At 36.7% G+C, this 15,043-nt stretch overlaps 1 long non-coding RNA gene across 1 annotated transcript; it reads right to left on the reverse strand.

Moving 5' to 3' along the window:
* Positions 1–206: 206 nt before the first annotated feature.
* LOC148052333 (uncharacterized) lies at positions 207–14,653 on the reverse strand. The gene is made up of 4 exons (XR_015698557.1): positions 14,589–14,653; positions 4,965–5,005; positions 4,009–4,138; positions 207–242 (listed from the first exon to the last, which is right to left on the reverse strand). It is a non-coding gene; the product is annotated as an uncharacterized LOC148052333 (long non-coding RNA).
* Positions 14,654–15,043: the final 390 nt, after the last annotated feature.

Raw genomic sequence — 15,043 nt, forward strand, 5'->3', positions numbered from 1 at the left:
TCAAGGGAGCAGAGGAAATTCACACAGAAAGATACACCTCTGTGTAGCTAAGAGGATGCAGTTTAAGGCAATAAGAGAGAAGTCCTTTGTACAGTTGTTTTGAATGTTCATTTAAGATACAAATCTTCAGTAAGTGACCACTCTTCAAAGCTAATACTCACCCATAGCTTCAGGACCTAATGCAGGCACTGATTCACATTCTCTCTCCTTTTCCAAGGCTTCAAGCCATTCAATGTGTTCCTCTTTGGCACATGTTAGAAGATGATAAAAACTGTTACAAATCTCATATTTGTTTTTGAAGCTTGGACAACTGTAGTGCACTCTCGGTATTTAAAAGCTATTTCCTGTAGGCAGTCAGGCCAAAGGAAGGTATCCAGAGTATATTGCAGAGATTTAAATATGTCTCTTTGGCTAAGAAAAAAACCTCAGTCAAGCCAAAGCAACATTTGTGTACCTTGTAATTAATGTGAAAGCTTTGCACTGTGTGACTAGAAACTCTCGACCTGTTATTTGGCATCATTTAGGTTGGAAAAAGGTGAAAACAAAGCTGTGCAAATGGCTAGAAGTAATTTACAAAACCAAAACAATTAGATTGGCTTTGCTGGAAGTTCTGGATCTGACAGTGAATAATGACTAGTTTTTCTGAAAGGAGTACTACAAGTAGTAGTTTTTCCAAGTATCTCTGTGAACTGTGATGCTTATAGCAACCTTTATATTCTAGGAAATAGTCGAAAGTTATATGCTTTTCCTATATAAAATATAGGAAGAGAGAAGAAGGTGTTATCTGCAAATAGTAGAGAGGGAAATGGTTCCTGCTTCTAGAAAAAGAGAAATAATCTTATGTGTTTATCAAACAGAACTGAAAGTTCTCCTCAGCTGAGTTGTTCTTGCTAACTTAGCTAGTAGTATTTATCATTATGCAAATATTCACTATTCATGAGGTTTATTATTCATTAATAAATCATGAGATTTTTATGGTATCAGGCAAGTATTATTACATACTATACCTAGCAGTGAAGTGACAAACCCTGAAAAAAGCTTTCTCTAATTCAACTGTAACGGCTGGTCTGGCTAGTGACACTGTCAACACTTTACCCGGTTATTCTGTTTTGGCTCCCTATGGATTGGAGCTCAGTTCCAACATTCAAGCTGTCTCTAGGTCTGACTATAATAGTCTGAAAAAGTTACATCTTCACCAGCACAACCTCGTCCATGGCCATTTATAAAGCCGAAGAAAGTGTCAGGCAATATGGGAGGACTTAGAAATATGTTAGTGCATGGAAAAGAATGTCACAAAAGCTGGATATGGACTTGGTAACACAGATCTATTTGAGGAGGAATTATCCCAGACTGTATTATTTCAGAGTTCAGTACAAAAATCAAACTTGTAATTTAGTTTTTCTACTTCAAAATTTCTCCTCTGAACCCTTTGGGAGGTATTATATAAAATACTACATAATATTAGCTAAGAGACTTTTAGTATTGGTTACAGTAAGTTTACATAGTAATTTGAATGCCTGCCAATGTTAGTGTTTTAGCAAAAGAGTTTCTTCCTTTCCACACCCTTTAAACATCTGTAAAGTATTTCCAAGTAAAGAAACAAGTGTAAAGATAATACAGTGTTTGGCATCTCTGATAAAGAAAGGCCTGATTTATGAACTTTTTGCACACCACTCATTCACAATTCGTAGACTTAAATCCCTTTTTTCCTTGCACATGCAATTTCCTTCTGTCTTATAAACAAAGAGTGGGGTTCATGAAGGCAGGTGAAATTGGCTTGCATGACTTACATAGTATTCTATCATGACAAACAGGGAGCACACTTATTTTCCTTGAATGCTCCTGATATGATGATTGCAGAAATAACTGGCTTGTGTTCAATCCACATACAAATATATAAGCACAGAGGAGGTACACTAACTACCTCTAGGGAAAGCCAGTGCTCTCCATTTTTCCAGAGGATTACAGGGTTTGCATCCTCTTAATGGATCCTGGAAGCAATAACAGGCTGGAGCTAAGTTTCCCCTGTCCTCCAGTTAGTGGAATTAATCATAAGAGCGATGGGGCATGTGTGACATCCCAGAAAGGTCTTTGGAGTTCTAGGTAAAAGTTTGTTTCTGCAGTTCAGCAGAGAGTGCTTCTGCACAACTGTTTCATAAGGGCCATGAGTAAATGTCTGAGCCTAACTTTCAGATTTTGTTGTGTGTAAATTACTGCAGTAGAGTTTTACAGCTATTTTTCTCAGTATTAATTTCAATGTTTAATTGATGCAGCTAATACATATGAAGCTCTTAGCCTCTCCAAAGAAAGATTAACTCTTACCAGCTTGTTGGCATTTGTATTTATTTAATTTTAGACTAAACACTGAAAAAAAAAGAAGTCACCTTTTGTATCTAAATGATCTGCATGGATTCACTCAAGGTCTGAGGCCATTCCTAGAAGGGGACATACTCTTTGCTATTATAAAACTGTATAGTGAAATGAAGCCATCTGCGTGACGGCTGTGCTACATGATGTAAAATTGTCATTAACCTTAACCACAGCACCATTAAACTGGTCAAATAACAAGACTATGCAACATTTGGGCATACAATTAATATATTTACTAATCTTTGTTTAACTAGGAACAACATCTCTGTCAGCTGTAATCGTTTACTGAAGGTATTTGTGGCCAAGGGAACACTTACACTGTCTTTTAACTTCTGTCTCTCTTATGTAGTGCCTGAAAGAACAACAGCAAAAATATACTTGCAGGGTATATATTTTTAATGCATAATTCTTAGAGAATAGAAATTGTCACAGCTGAGAGGTGTTATAGAACACCTGAATAGATGCTAAATATATCTGGACCACCGAAACATGGTAGCTTTACAGGACAGTAGCTGATCTGAAAGAAAGTCTTTATTGAAAGACTGTAACAACTCTACAGGAGGTTTTATGAGCTTTAGCGTAAAGAATCTGTGCACTAACAAGAGACGAGGTAGACCTTGACACAATTGACCATTGTGGTCTACTCTGTCAATAATATGCATACTGAAGAGAGGTCATTAGTCTGCAGATTGGAGTCTCCTGCACCACTCCATGACACATCCAACTCTACATTCTCTATTGCTGCCACATATTGATAACATGCCTATAAAATTCTTTTGTATGTGCTTTGCAGTGTAAAAATACAGATCACTGAGTCTCAGAAGTATTCTCTTAGAACTTCCACCTGACAATAAAACTCCATACTGCAGGAAAACCTTCCTGCTCATGATTTGAGATTAATTCAAGGCAATATAGGTAGCATTTTTAATATTCTTCTACTGTGGGATTGTTTATTTCATAACTGAATTCAATCAAAATAGAAATTGTCTTTTCTAAAAGAAATAATCACCTTTCTAGAAAAGATAGGTTGTAATAATGGTTAGTACATATCCGCAAGTGCAAAGACGGAATTAAGGTTGAAGATCCATCATTAACAGGCATAAGTATTACTGGATTGTCAGGCATGGTGTACCATACAGTATGTTGCAGTCACTCCTTACTACTTTGAAAAAATGGCATTTATTATTAACTTCAAGCTCTCTAGTTCAGTGGGTTTGTCAAAACCTTAAATTTATAGATAATTTATCATTTTAATTAAGGTATTATGTAAAATGTACGTGATTTTGGGGTCGGTCTCTTCTCCGGAGTAACAAGTGATAGGACAAGCGGAAACGGCCTCAAGTTGCGCCAGGGGAGGTTTAGACTGGATATTAGGAAAAAGTTCTTCACTGAAAGGGTAGTCGGGCACTGGAACAGGCTGCCCAGGGAAGTGGTTGAGTCCCCATCCCTGGAGGAATTTAAAAGACGGGTAGAGGCGGTGCTTAGGGACATGGTTTAGTGGGGGACTTGGCAGTGCTAGGTCAACAGTTGGACTTGATGATCTTAAAGGTCTTTTCCAACTTAAACGATTCCATGATTCTATGATTTTGTCTGGAAATTACTCCTTACCCTTTAAAGATAACAGTAAATGAAAAATACCTGTTAGTAATGTGTGAACTCCCAAGGACAAGGATTCAAGGGACTACAGATGCATATTCAAATCATATTGAAGAGACAAGACTGCAATTTGGTTTACTTTAATGTCTGCATTAGAAAGTTCATAAATTTCCTGTTCAGAAAAAACAGAAATGAGATGAAAAGGGGCATGAAAACAGCTTTATTTGTAATACTTCCACTGTTTGCTTTTCATCTTTGATGAAAATATTGTCTATTGAACACAGTCTTCTCTCTTTCTAGGTCTTACTCCCATTTTAAGTTTTGGCTTTGTGTGTCAATAAAAACATCTTTATGGCAACAAGTGGAAAATCAACAACTGAAAGTTCTTTTGAGCAACACCTTCTGTACTCCTATGCATTGAGAACATCTGAGCACCAGTTGCAAAATTGTAGTTCAGTTTTTATTTTCTTATATTTTCCGAGCAGGGGCAAGATGATAAGGATGGTAGCGTTTTGTATTTAAACCACAGATAACCTGTAATGGTGCTAGGAATGCAGAATGTACTGTGGGTACTGACATGGGCAAAACAGTGGCACATGCCCTGTCACACATCAGGGATGAATCAAGCAGGGGGACTGCATCCTCCTGTGACCTGCTCTGTGCCAGTGAATCCTTTTACCCAGGTGTGGTACCGGTGCTCTGTACGTATGCCCAGATGCCCAATGAACTCAATCTGCTGGGATTTAAGAGATTTGTCCTCCTATTTCGATTATAAAATGGGAGCCTTTACATTCAAATATCATGATGATAATGTAATACATAATAGACATTTTGTGTTGCTAGTGAAAATACATTAAAGTTGAAAAAAATCTATTACTTTATTGGAAGCAGCTCCTTTAATTTGTTGCTTTGATTTCTTTTGATTGTTTGGACTTCTGAAATTTTTTATCTTTTCATACAAAGCACGTGGAGTTTATACGCAGCTGAATGCAACTTACGTTCAGAAAAAGCGTGGTTTTGCTTGTGTTTTCTGGGCCATCTGCAAAGTAAGCACAGGAATCAGGAAACAAACTTACAAAGCCAGTTGTTTGTCCTAGCTCAGGTCAAAACACTGAAAGTTTGCCTGTGAACATTCTCTGAAATCCAAATGACTTATTATCAGGCTTCCTTTGCTTTTGATCCTGTTGTAGGATGATGTGTTTTCCTAATGATGCAGAATCTCTCATTAAGTTCAGGAAACAGGATATAAGGATAAGTCAATTGACTCAATTTATGGGCATAATAAAGCAGGCCCTATTACCTTCAGCAATCAAGGCAAGACAAGGTGAAACACAAAGTTGTAAAGTTATTATGACAAATAACTTAGTATTTACCTGCAAATACAGAGTTAATACAATGTGTTTTTGAAGCAGAATTTGAGGCATTAAAATCTGAAAATAATAGTCAGAGGCTATTGTTTAATCTGTCATCTCAGAATATTTCAGAATTCATTCAAAGCCAGAAATATCTGTTACCAAAGCATGATGAACTACAAATTTTTTTTAAGTATTTCCTAATGTCTGCTCTACATCTCCTTTTGGCCTTTCTGAGTCAGTGTTAACAGCTGGGGCATTTTTTTTTCTTACTCATATTATAATTAAAAACAAATTTAGCAGGAGAATAGAAGTTTTGTCTGTAGGAGGCCTGTTATTTTTTAGGAAGGTGATTGGCAAGGTACACAGCTGTAGCTGACAATTATAAAGTTAAAACAGCGAAACAAGGGAAAGAGGCTGAATTTACCAAATATGGTTTCCTTTCTATGTCAGTGAAAACAAATCATTGGACTGGCTAGAGTTCTTCATGCAGCACGCATAAATCAAACTCGTTTACACATACTGCATTACAGAAATTACAGATGAAACCAATAGATGCTTCCAAACTGCATGGAACACAGTAGCAGGTAAAGAATATAAAAGCTATACTTTTTTGCCTTAACAGGAAAAGAAATACTTTTAATTTCAGCTGGAATATAGTCCAAAACTGGCAGAGAGATGTTGCTTATTCATGCAATTAAAAGTTGCCTTGAACTTCATCTACCTATATTCAACTAAGTTCAAAATGATGAAATGGGGTCTTGTGCTTGTGCATTAAGTAAGTCTGTCACGGTACAAATATTGCCAAAGGAGGAAAATGGGATAATACTGAAGGAAACGTGTGAAGCAAGTTGACAGTCACTGGTACTATTCCCTAGTATTGAACTGTGGTGCTCATGAACAAGTCTATATTGAGGTGCTCTGACTCTGTATGTGTTGTTTTTCTGGGGAATATTTAATGCAGGGCTTTGACCACCTACAACACTTTCTGTAAGGAAAGATGAGTTCATCTGGATGTCTTATGTCCAAATTCACTTCAAACAATGATACTTCACTCGTGTTATTTTTGGCTTGTTCAAAATGTCTTCTGTGGTGTGACACAGAAAGAAGATATTCTAAGGAGAATGATGTGAGTGAGCCTTACATATCATTTTTATGTTTGTTTGTAAAGTGCTTTTGAATCTTAAGGAATTGTAAGTGCTAAGTGCAAGGCATCATGAATATTATATAAATGCATGTTCATTAGCATTAAAAATTCAGAAACAAATTATTTCCAGTGCCAGAACTTATTCTTATGTTCAGTCACTCAACAGACAAAATTAAAGTAAAATACTGGCAACACCATTCCCGTGCCAAGAAAGACACTGCATTTCAAGACAAGGCGCAAAGGAAGTAGAGTCAACATTGTAAACATTTTCACTATCCACTTTGTAAAACTCCTGGATAAAATTATCTTGTAAGCCCATTTACCATGTCTCACCTTGCTTTTTCTCCCTTGATATTTGTACCTACTCTTCTGAATAACTACTGGTTACTGAAGTAGTCAAAATAAAATATAACAGTAGGGACAGTGCAGCTGCTGTGAAAGGTAAATGTAATAATGATATTGATGATTTTACTAACTTAATTAGTGAATGAGAATTTACCTTGGGAATAGGGATGAGTTTGTTGTCCATCATTGTTATTTCATTCATCAGCTAGATGTTGCTCTGGGCAACTGGTATGCTATTTGCCTCTCCTGGTTTTAGCTTGTTTTTTGGCCAGAAAGATTTGCATTTATTTTGTTTGCTTCTTGTACTTGCTGTGAGCAGTAAGGAAAAGGAGACTGCTGCTCTGTGAGGAATCTGAAACTGAACCCTTACAACACCTGAAGAGCCAGAAAGCCTCATGACTCTGTGCCCTAGGATTTGTAGTTGTTTGGGAGGAGCCCAGCCTTTTGACTCGGCTGATTTTTAATTTTTAACTTTGCAGGTGACATTAACTTCTAGTGGCTGTAGTAGCTGAACTTGATTTTGCAAAAGCATTTATGGTGTCGCTTTAAAAATCAGAGTTTTGCTGCTGTTTGTTAGAGAACTTGAATAATTTTTGAATGCTGCTTGTGATCAAATAATATCCAGAGAGGGAAGAGAAATTCATATTTTCCCTCTTGTTCATGTTCATAACTAAGCCTTTTCTGCGATTGATATGCATATGTAACTCCCATTCCTCTGCTTCATTGACTCTCCCTCTCATTTCAAACCTCATTTGAAACATATTTTCTCTCTCCTGTTGTTTGTTACTTAACTCCATTACTTAGTTACTGAACATATTTATTGACAAACACAGAGTAATACTGAAAGGCTTGTGAACATGCGTGTTTTTACTGCTTTGCCCTCTTAGCTACAGCTGAAAAAAAACTAGGAAAAAGCACACATTTTTAGATTTAATATTCTGATGTGCCTGCAAATTAAATATGTGAAGTTACATGAATCTTATAAAAAATTATTAATCTTTTTTAGATTTAGATAATTTGCCAACATATTCCCTTTCATCTTCTAGGTTTCAAAAACAGCATAGAAAAAGCACACAAATTTACTGACTTTTCCCCAGTGTAGGAAGGTTAGAATCAAAGCTAAAGGCCTAATAAAAAAAATAAAACCTCTAAACTTTTTGGGACAGTTTCAAGTGATTTCATTGAGCTCTGGATTGACTCCTCAGTGGTACCAACGATGTAGACAAAATTGAATTTTACTGTGGTACAGACTTCTGGGGGAGGAACAGCATGAAGGCTGGGATTTGAGGAGGCTAAGGATGCTAAAGGAAGTTCAGATGCTGGGGATCTGAAAGCAGGCATTCGTCAGTGGGCTTCAGAGGGAGAATTTTAGAAGGTTGTAGTTGGGGATGTAAGACTTAGGGAGTCAGTAGAGCTCTGGAGAATTTGAGGTCCGAGAAATCATAGCATTCGATTTGACAAATCATAGGAAATCACCTCCACATTGTGAAGGTGGGCTTTGGGGGAGAGCTTAGCCATGTAAGAGCAACGAGTGCTCTGAAGGACTTAGTTAGGGAAAAGGGATTGGAAATACTCAACAGATTTCAGGGTATGCACCTTTGTTGAGTCTGTGGTTGGTGGCTGGGCAGGTATATGGTTCTGTTTGTCCCTTTCAGCCTTTCTGGGGACCGTTTTTTTCCTTCCAAGCAGAAGCTGCTGTTCAACCTTTTGAGTGTCCTGGAAGGGGAAAGGAGGGAAAGAGGAAGAAGGCAAGGTCTGAAGAGTTTCCTGTGTGTGGGAGGTTAAGACCAGAACCAGGTCTGGGAAAGAATGGTGTAAGAATTGAGAAATGAACTGTACTCATTAGAGCAGGGCTTTCTTCTCCTTCTGGGAACATCTGCTGGTACTGAGAGGAGCAGGCAGTGATAAACACCATGCCATACACTCTCCTGGGCAGCAATGGCAGGAGCAGTTGGCTGTGAAAGCAGAAGTGGTTCAGACTAGGTCTCTTGTCTCGTTAGACATGAAGAAGGTAAGCAGTATGCCACTGCAGGCTGCTCCTGCTTTGCTGCTTGAGTCTTCTGGTCATGTGTGAGCAACATAGGGAAGTTTGTAAGCCCTTCCTAGAGAGTGTGTAGTTCTCATTATTTAAGCTAACAGCTGGTTGGTGTGTATAATGATGATAAAACAATCAGGATAGAACTGAAAATGTATGTAGCAAATGTTGACTTCCAGGCATATAGATTTCTTTTCAAAGTTGTGTTAAGAAAAAAACCTCTATAGCCCCTTTGTGAACTAGCAAATGCAGTGGCCGTAGGAGCTGTAGGTGGTTGCTGAGTAGCCAACATTTATATTTCAAAAAGTCAGTGCACATTTGAAAAAGTTCACTGCACATTCATGTGTCAGTGCATGTTTTTATGGCCCTGCTGTGCATGCAGAATTGTTTGTTTTCTTCAAATAGAAAATAGTGTGAACCTGACCAGCACTACATAATAGCATAGGCTCCTCTTCCAACATCTGGTTCCTTTCATACTGTAATAGACAAACAGCTAAACATTCAGTGGCTTAATTTCTTTTTCTTTTTGTAAATCTGAGGCATTCGGATGCTTATCAGATCCTGACGGGCTTGCTGTTTTTACTTAGGCAAAATCACTACTGACTTTGAAGCCCATATCAGCTTTGTTTAGCTAATGAGCATTGACTTGAGAATTTGGCCCCAAATTCCTTTTATAGATAAATCATCTGGTGTTCTCACATAAGCAAACTGACTACTTATGTTTCCGGTATTTTGGGGGTTTCCTAGCATCAGGAACATCACAGAAGTGAATGACCTTTCGTACAACCCTTCGGTTTCAAATCAGAATTGGGAATTTCAAATAGAGGTTTATATAAAATGCAATTTTCCTGGTAGCAAAGTGAAGTGAATTGAACAGCTTTATACCCAGTAACACTCCCACAGAAACAGATAGCAGCAGTATCAGACTTCACTAGGAGCAAGAATGACAGAGAATACTAGGAAACAGGACTGTGTGACCAGACCTTTGAGGACTTACATCTGCAAAACATTATATAACATGTGGGCAGCTGCACAGGTGTTATAAAACCGCTGGTGTTGAGGGACTATTTGATTAGCTAATTACCCTTATAAAGGGACAACTTAATCTGTGTGAAACTCCCCCAGCTGAAAACTCATTTTGTCATTCTATTTTCAAATTTTCTCTCCGCAAATTGCAGTTAAAAATAATTGGAAGTTTAGAAGAAAAGAAAGAAAGAAAAAGAGAATCTAATTTGTCAAGAAAAAAAATCAACTTTTGAAATTCCTCCCTGGTGGTCTGGTATTATTAAATATTCTCCTTGATTTTTTTTAATCTTGGTTTATTGGAGGGAGAAAAACAATTATCTGTAAACGTAATTTTTAATGCATGGTAATAAAAATAAATGGTACAGCTCTGCTGCTGCTCACCTAAATCTTCTTCCCTGGTGGTCTAGTGGTATTAAATAATCTGTTCCACATGTATTCATCATTTGCTGACAGGAAAAGGAAAACTTTTTACATTTTATTGTCCACAAAACAAACACAATGTTAGTTAATCAGGTGGGGAAGACTTTTCTGAGGGTCACTCAAGAAACAAAAGAAACCTTTTACTTTCCCAGCTGGTGTAATTTTAGCTCCCCTAATTTACATGACAATAAGCATGAAACTAGAAGGGCAGAAATTATTTCCAGGATGCCCTTTGTGTTCAGTTCTATTTTGGCCAGATAATATTTGTTATGGTTTTATTCTTTTCTGCAACAAATTAGCTAAAGTAATGAGTGTTTGCCACAAATTATCTTATTGCTGATGACTCATTCCTTTGCTTTAGGATATTTACTGTCTGTTTTACACTCATACATAACACTCTTTTAATGTAAATCTCACGGTGCTTTACTAAATCAGATCAGCAAACATTATCCTTCCTATTTCAAAGACTGATAAACTGATAGGTGGTGGTGTGCAGTGTGGACTTGCCTGCAGCTGTGTGGCAATTCCATGACAAGAGACAAAAACAGAACCCCAGTCTCTGTTTTTTTCCCCATCTTACAGACCTCTGGTATATTCTACTTCAAAAACATGAATATTTTATTTTCCAAATGCCCTTAAAGAAAATAAGCTTTTGGCAATGGAAGTGAAGTCCTCATTAATTCTTATTCATCTTCTTTTCTGGCCTTTGTGCAGCTTTTAAAAACAATGCTGGACAATTTTTTTGACTAGTTTTAAACAGTGTGATGTTATGGTGTGTGTACTCTCCCCTCAGAGAAGAGAGACCAAAAAATATTGATTTGTTGGACAGGGTGTTATATGTCTCAATACCGAATTTTGAAAATACAACATTTTCACACTGTTATAATTTTGGTTTTGGCATAAAGTTTAGTAACATATTTTAGAGATTTATCTGTGATAACTGATGATTCTTTTCATTTTATAAAACAATATATATGAATTACTTATTAAATACAAGCCGATATTATTAACATATAAATCTCAAGTATTATACTGGATGTATACTTCATATGGCACATTGGGAATGTTGACAGAAACTGCTTCATTTCCTTTGGGTTGTTTTGCTTTGATACAGTTTGGACATTGAAAACAGCAGTGGGTAGAAAAAGCATACTGAATCATTTTTACAAAAGCTAGTGCAGGGGCTGTTTTTTTCTAAAAATCCTGTAAATAACAAGAGCATAATAGACTGCCACAAGATGTAATTTTGATCTCATTATGCTGTGAGGCTTGATAACTCAAGAGAGGTAAGCCACCAGAGAGGAATAGATACCCTATCACAATGATGTTAAAAGTAAAAACTCATTCCAAAGGGTTCACAGCCCGTTCTTGGGAAGTACAAATATTTTTGCTTTAAAATAGGAAGATATGTACATTTGTTTTTAAACATGAATTGCTTTCATCTCAGAGGTATAAAATAATTAACTTAAACTCTGATAAAATCTGTAGTTTGTAATTGAAAACATGTGCATTGTGGGACCAGTGGAATGTTTCCAGCCGAGCTGTGTGTGGCAGAAAGGAATCTCTACAGAGCTCAAAGCATTCCTGGTTTTATGGTAAATGTCTCTCTCTCCTCACTGAATTCTTATTAATCAGTTTTATTTGCATGGCGTTGTAGTGATCTACTGAAGAGTAAAATGCTTTAAAAACATTTTGAAAGAGACATAAGAGTCCTTGAGGGAGTAGACTTTAATTTAGCAGCAAGTTCCATTATAAACCACATTCAGTGATAAGGCTTTAAAAAAACCCAAACTTCTTATGTATGTATGTATGTATGTACGTATTTATTTTCTACTGATGTTGTTGGAGTGACTTCTTGGGAAACTCCCTTATAGTGGAGTGATGAATGACTTGTGTGGCAATGATAAGGATATATTTTATTAGGACATAATATTTGTTCACATTAACTACCATGAATATATTATAAAAACTTTTTCATTAAACAACTGCTCTCTGGGGCATGTAGTTCCCAGAGATAGTAACACAAACTAGAGTGCTGTCTTTGGGGCAAATGTCACACTGTTAAAAGTGAAGATTGAAAAGGAAAACCTAGTCTAAAACTGTTACTTGTCTCTAGCAAACAGCTTCTTTTTCCCCCAACATTACTTTTTATTAAATATTTTATTTGTAAACAAACTGATAGCTTGTAGGGATTGTTAAGTTCACAGCGACAGAATCTATTGTCATTTTCCCCAAATGCCTGAAGATATTTCATTTATTTCCTGATCTGTTTATCTGTGGTACCATAGGGTTGATTCAGTTTTAATCCCTGTAACATCCCTCAGAAGACAATCTTTGTGTAGTTACACAGGAAAAAAGTTCAATCTGGGTTACAAAACCTTCCTAGGCCAGAATTAAATATGTGGTAGCTTGCCTGTAGTAACTCCCGTGTTGCTGTGGCTGCTGTGTTGCTGTGGGACTATCATCAGTAGTCTTATTCAATAGTTCAGAGCAAGCTCAGATATACCTATGTGAATTGCAGACCTACTTTTAAACTGTAATATAGACATGCACTGTGATTTATTTCTAAAATGCCACGTACAATTGTGTTAAGATGGAGAGTCTATGTAAAAACCACTGTCTGATTGTGTAAATGAATACTGGAAAAATATTTAATTATACAATTACACACATGCTTTGCAGGTACTTAATTAGCCAGAATGCTTTTAAAAAGCACAGTGATAAAAATGGAAATTCCATTGCATAGACTGTCTCCAGAAATCTTTCTGGTAGGATTGCGACTCTGCAGCACAGATCTCTGTAGCTTAAGTTAATGGAGAAACCAGAAGTAACCATTGGAGGTTACTATTTTCTTAGAGACCCCGCAATAACTTGGGGAGAGAAAAGCATTTTGTTAATGAATTGTGTATTACAGCAAAGTAATGCAATGTTTTATTCTCTGTTCTGAAGATGTAGGATCCTTCTGGTCCCAGTTCTATGAAGCCCTTCTGATTTCAGATGACTCAATTCTCAGATCTGAAATCATTACTCCACTGTAACAGCTTTCAATACTGGAAGAGGAATGTAAACAACTTCATGCTTTGAAAGAACTTTGAATTTTTTTGTGTGTGTTTTTTTTTTTTTTTCCCTCCTAAGTCAGCCCGAGGTAGAAAGTTATCATAGGACATTCACTCTGAAGCCACTGAAAAGAGCTTTAGGTGTTCAGTGTTAAGCTTTAAGTTTGGCTCTCAGCTCTCAGCTCTGGTAAATGCACAGAGATTTCCTAGAATAAAAAAGGTTTTAATTTCAGGATAAGAATTCAGGGCTAAAACTATGAAAAAACAGTGTCCTGAGCCCATTCAGCTCCACCCACCAAATCTGTTTGAACTATTAAATTTTTGTAAAAGCCAAAATAGATTCTTCACTACAAACAGACATACCACCTACCCTTGTGCTAATATGTTCTAAAGTACCAGGAACTTATATACTGATTAGAATGAAAATGGTGTTATTCTAATATGAACAGATACCTGAAGGAAGCTAGTGGGTGTTCAGTTTGAAACAAACAGAAGGGATCCTTTTTCACACAAAAGAAAGTAAGCAGTGGAATTCTTGACCTCAATGTTTAGGTTTAGTATTGAACATGCAAAAAATACATTATGATTCAAAAAACTATTAGACAAATTTCTGAGAAAAAAATATTAAATACATATTTACTACTTTGGCTCAGAAAGTCCCCAAAGTACAGATTGCGAGGAGGTGAAAGACTATTCTGGAGAAATACCAGTATATGATATATAATCCTTCCGAAGCATCCTTATTGGCCATAACAGAAGATAGGATGGGGGATTAGATAGATTTTGGTATGGCTGTTCTTCTGTTGATACACTGCTCTAATATCATTACTTTGACAGCACTAGTCCTTTGTCACAGAGTAATTCTTCTTACAGTTGTTGTCTCTTTGATATTTGCACTAATATCAAGGACATCAGTCTTCATAGTTAAAGCTAAGAATCACAGTAGTCAGTATTTATGGGCATTACTCTCATTTCTGTTATTGCCTCCTTATGTGGCTTGAGGGAATTCTTCAGCTTTTGTGCCTCTGTTTACCTAACTTAGAAAACTATTTTTGAGCTTTCGTTAGCTGAGTGTTAAGATGCTTGGTGAGGTTAAAAGAAGAGTGAATTTAAACTGAAAAGGCTCTACTTAATGATTTTTATTTAGCATTGTGCTCCTTAATTTTCGTTTTCATATTTGCATTTATTTCACAAAGTGTTAGTGTTGTGCAAAGACAATGATGATGAAGAGTAATACATACCAGCAAAACATCTGTCTGGAGGGAAAAAGAGCACCTTTTGAAGGGAAACTTCAGTTACAAGCTGTACATCCAAGGGAAGTATAATGAGCATCTGAAAAGCCAAGCAAAACCAGTTGTACAGCATTAACCTAACTATCATTATGCATTATAGCATTATGTTGACTGCCCTTAATCATATAGGATCAAGACAGTGATACATAAGTTAGTTATCAAATCTTCATGACTTTTAGTCATCTCAGCATATGATATTGTCCTTCTTAAGGGCAGTCATGAATGAAAATATGAAGTTTCCTGTATTTTGGATTCTTCTTGAGAGTCACCTGTGGATATCTGAACAAGAGAGGGATGTTGCTGCATTAGAAGCTCTGAAAGGTGGTGGCAACCCTCACGGCCCTTTTATTTCAGGCAGTCTTTGTGTTGAACTCACTGGTGAAGCAGTTTGAGCAGCCTAATTG

Source organism: Nipponia nippon, unplaced genomic scaffold (assembly GCF_047370975.1).
Source record: "Nipponia nippon isolate SJK-2023a ecotype South Korea unplaced genomic scaffold, ASM4737097v1 scaffold_5, whole genome shotgun sequence".
NCBI lineage: Eukaryota > Metazoa > Chordata > Aves > Pelecaniformes > Threskiornithidae > Nipponia > Nipponia nippon.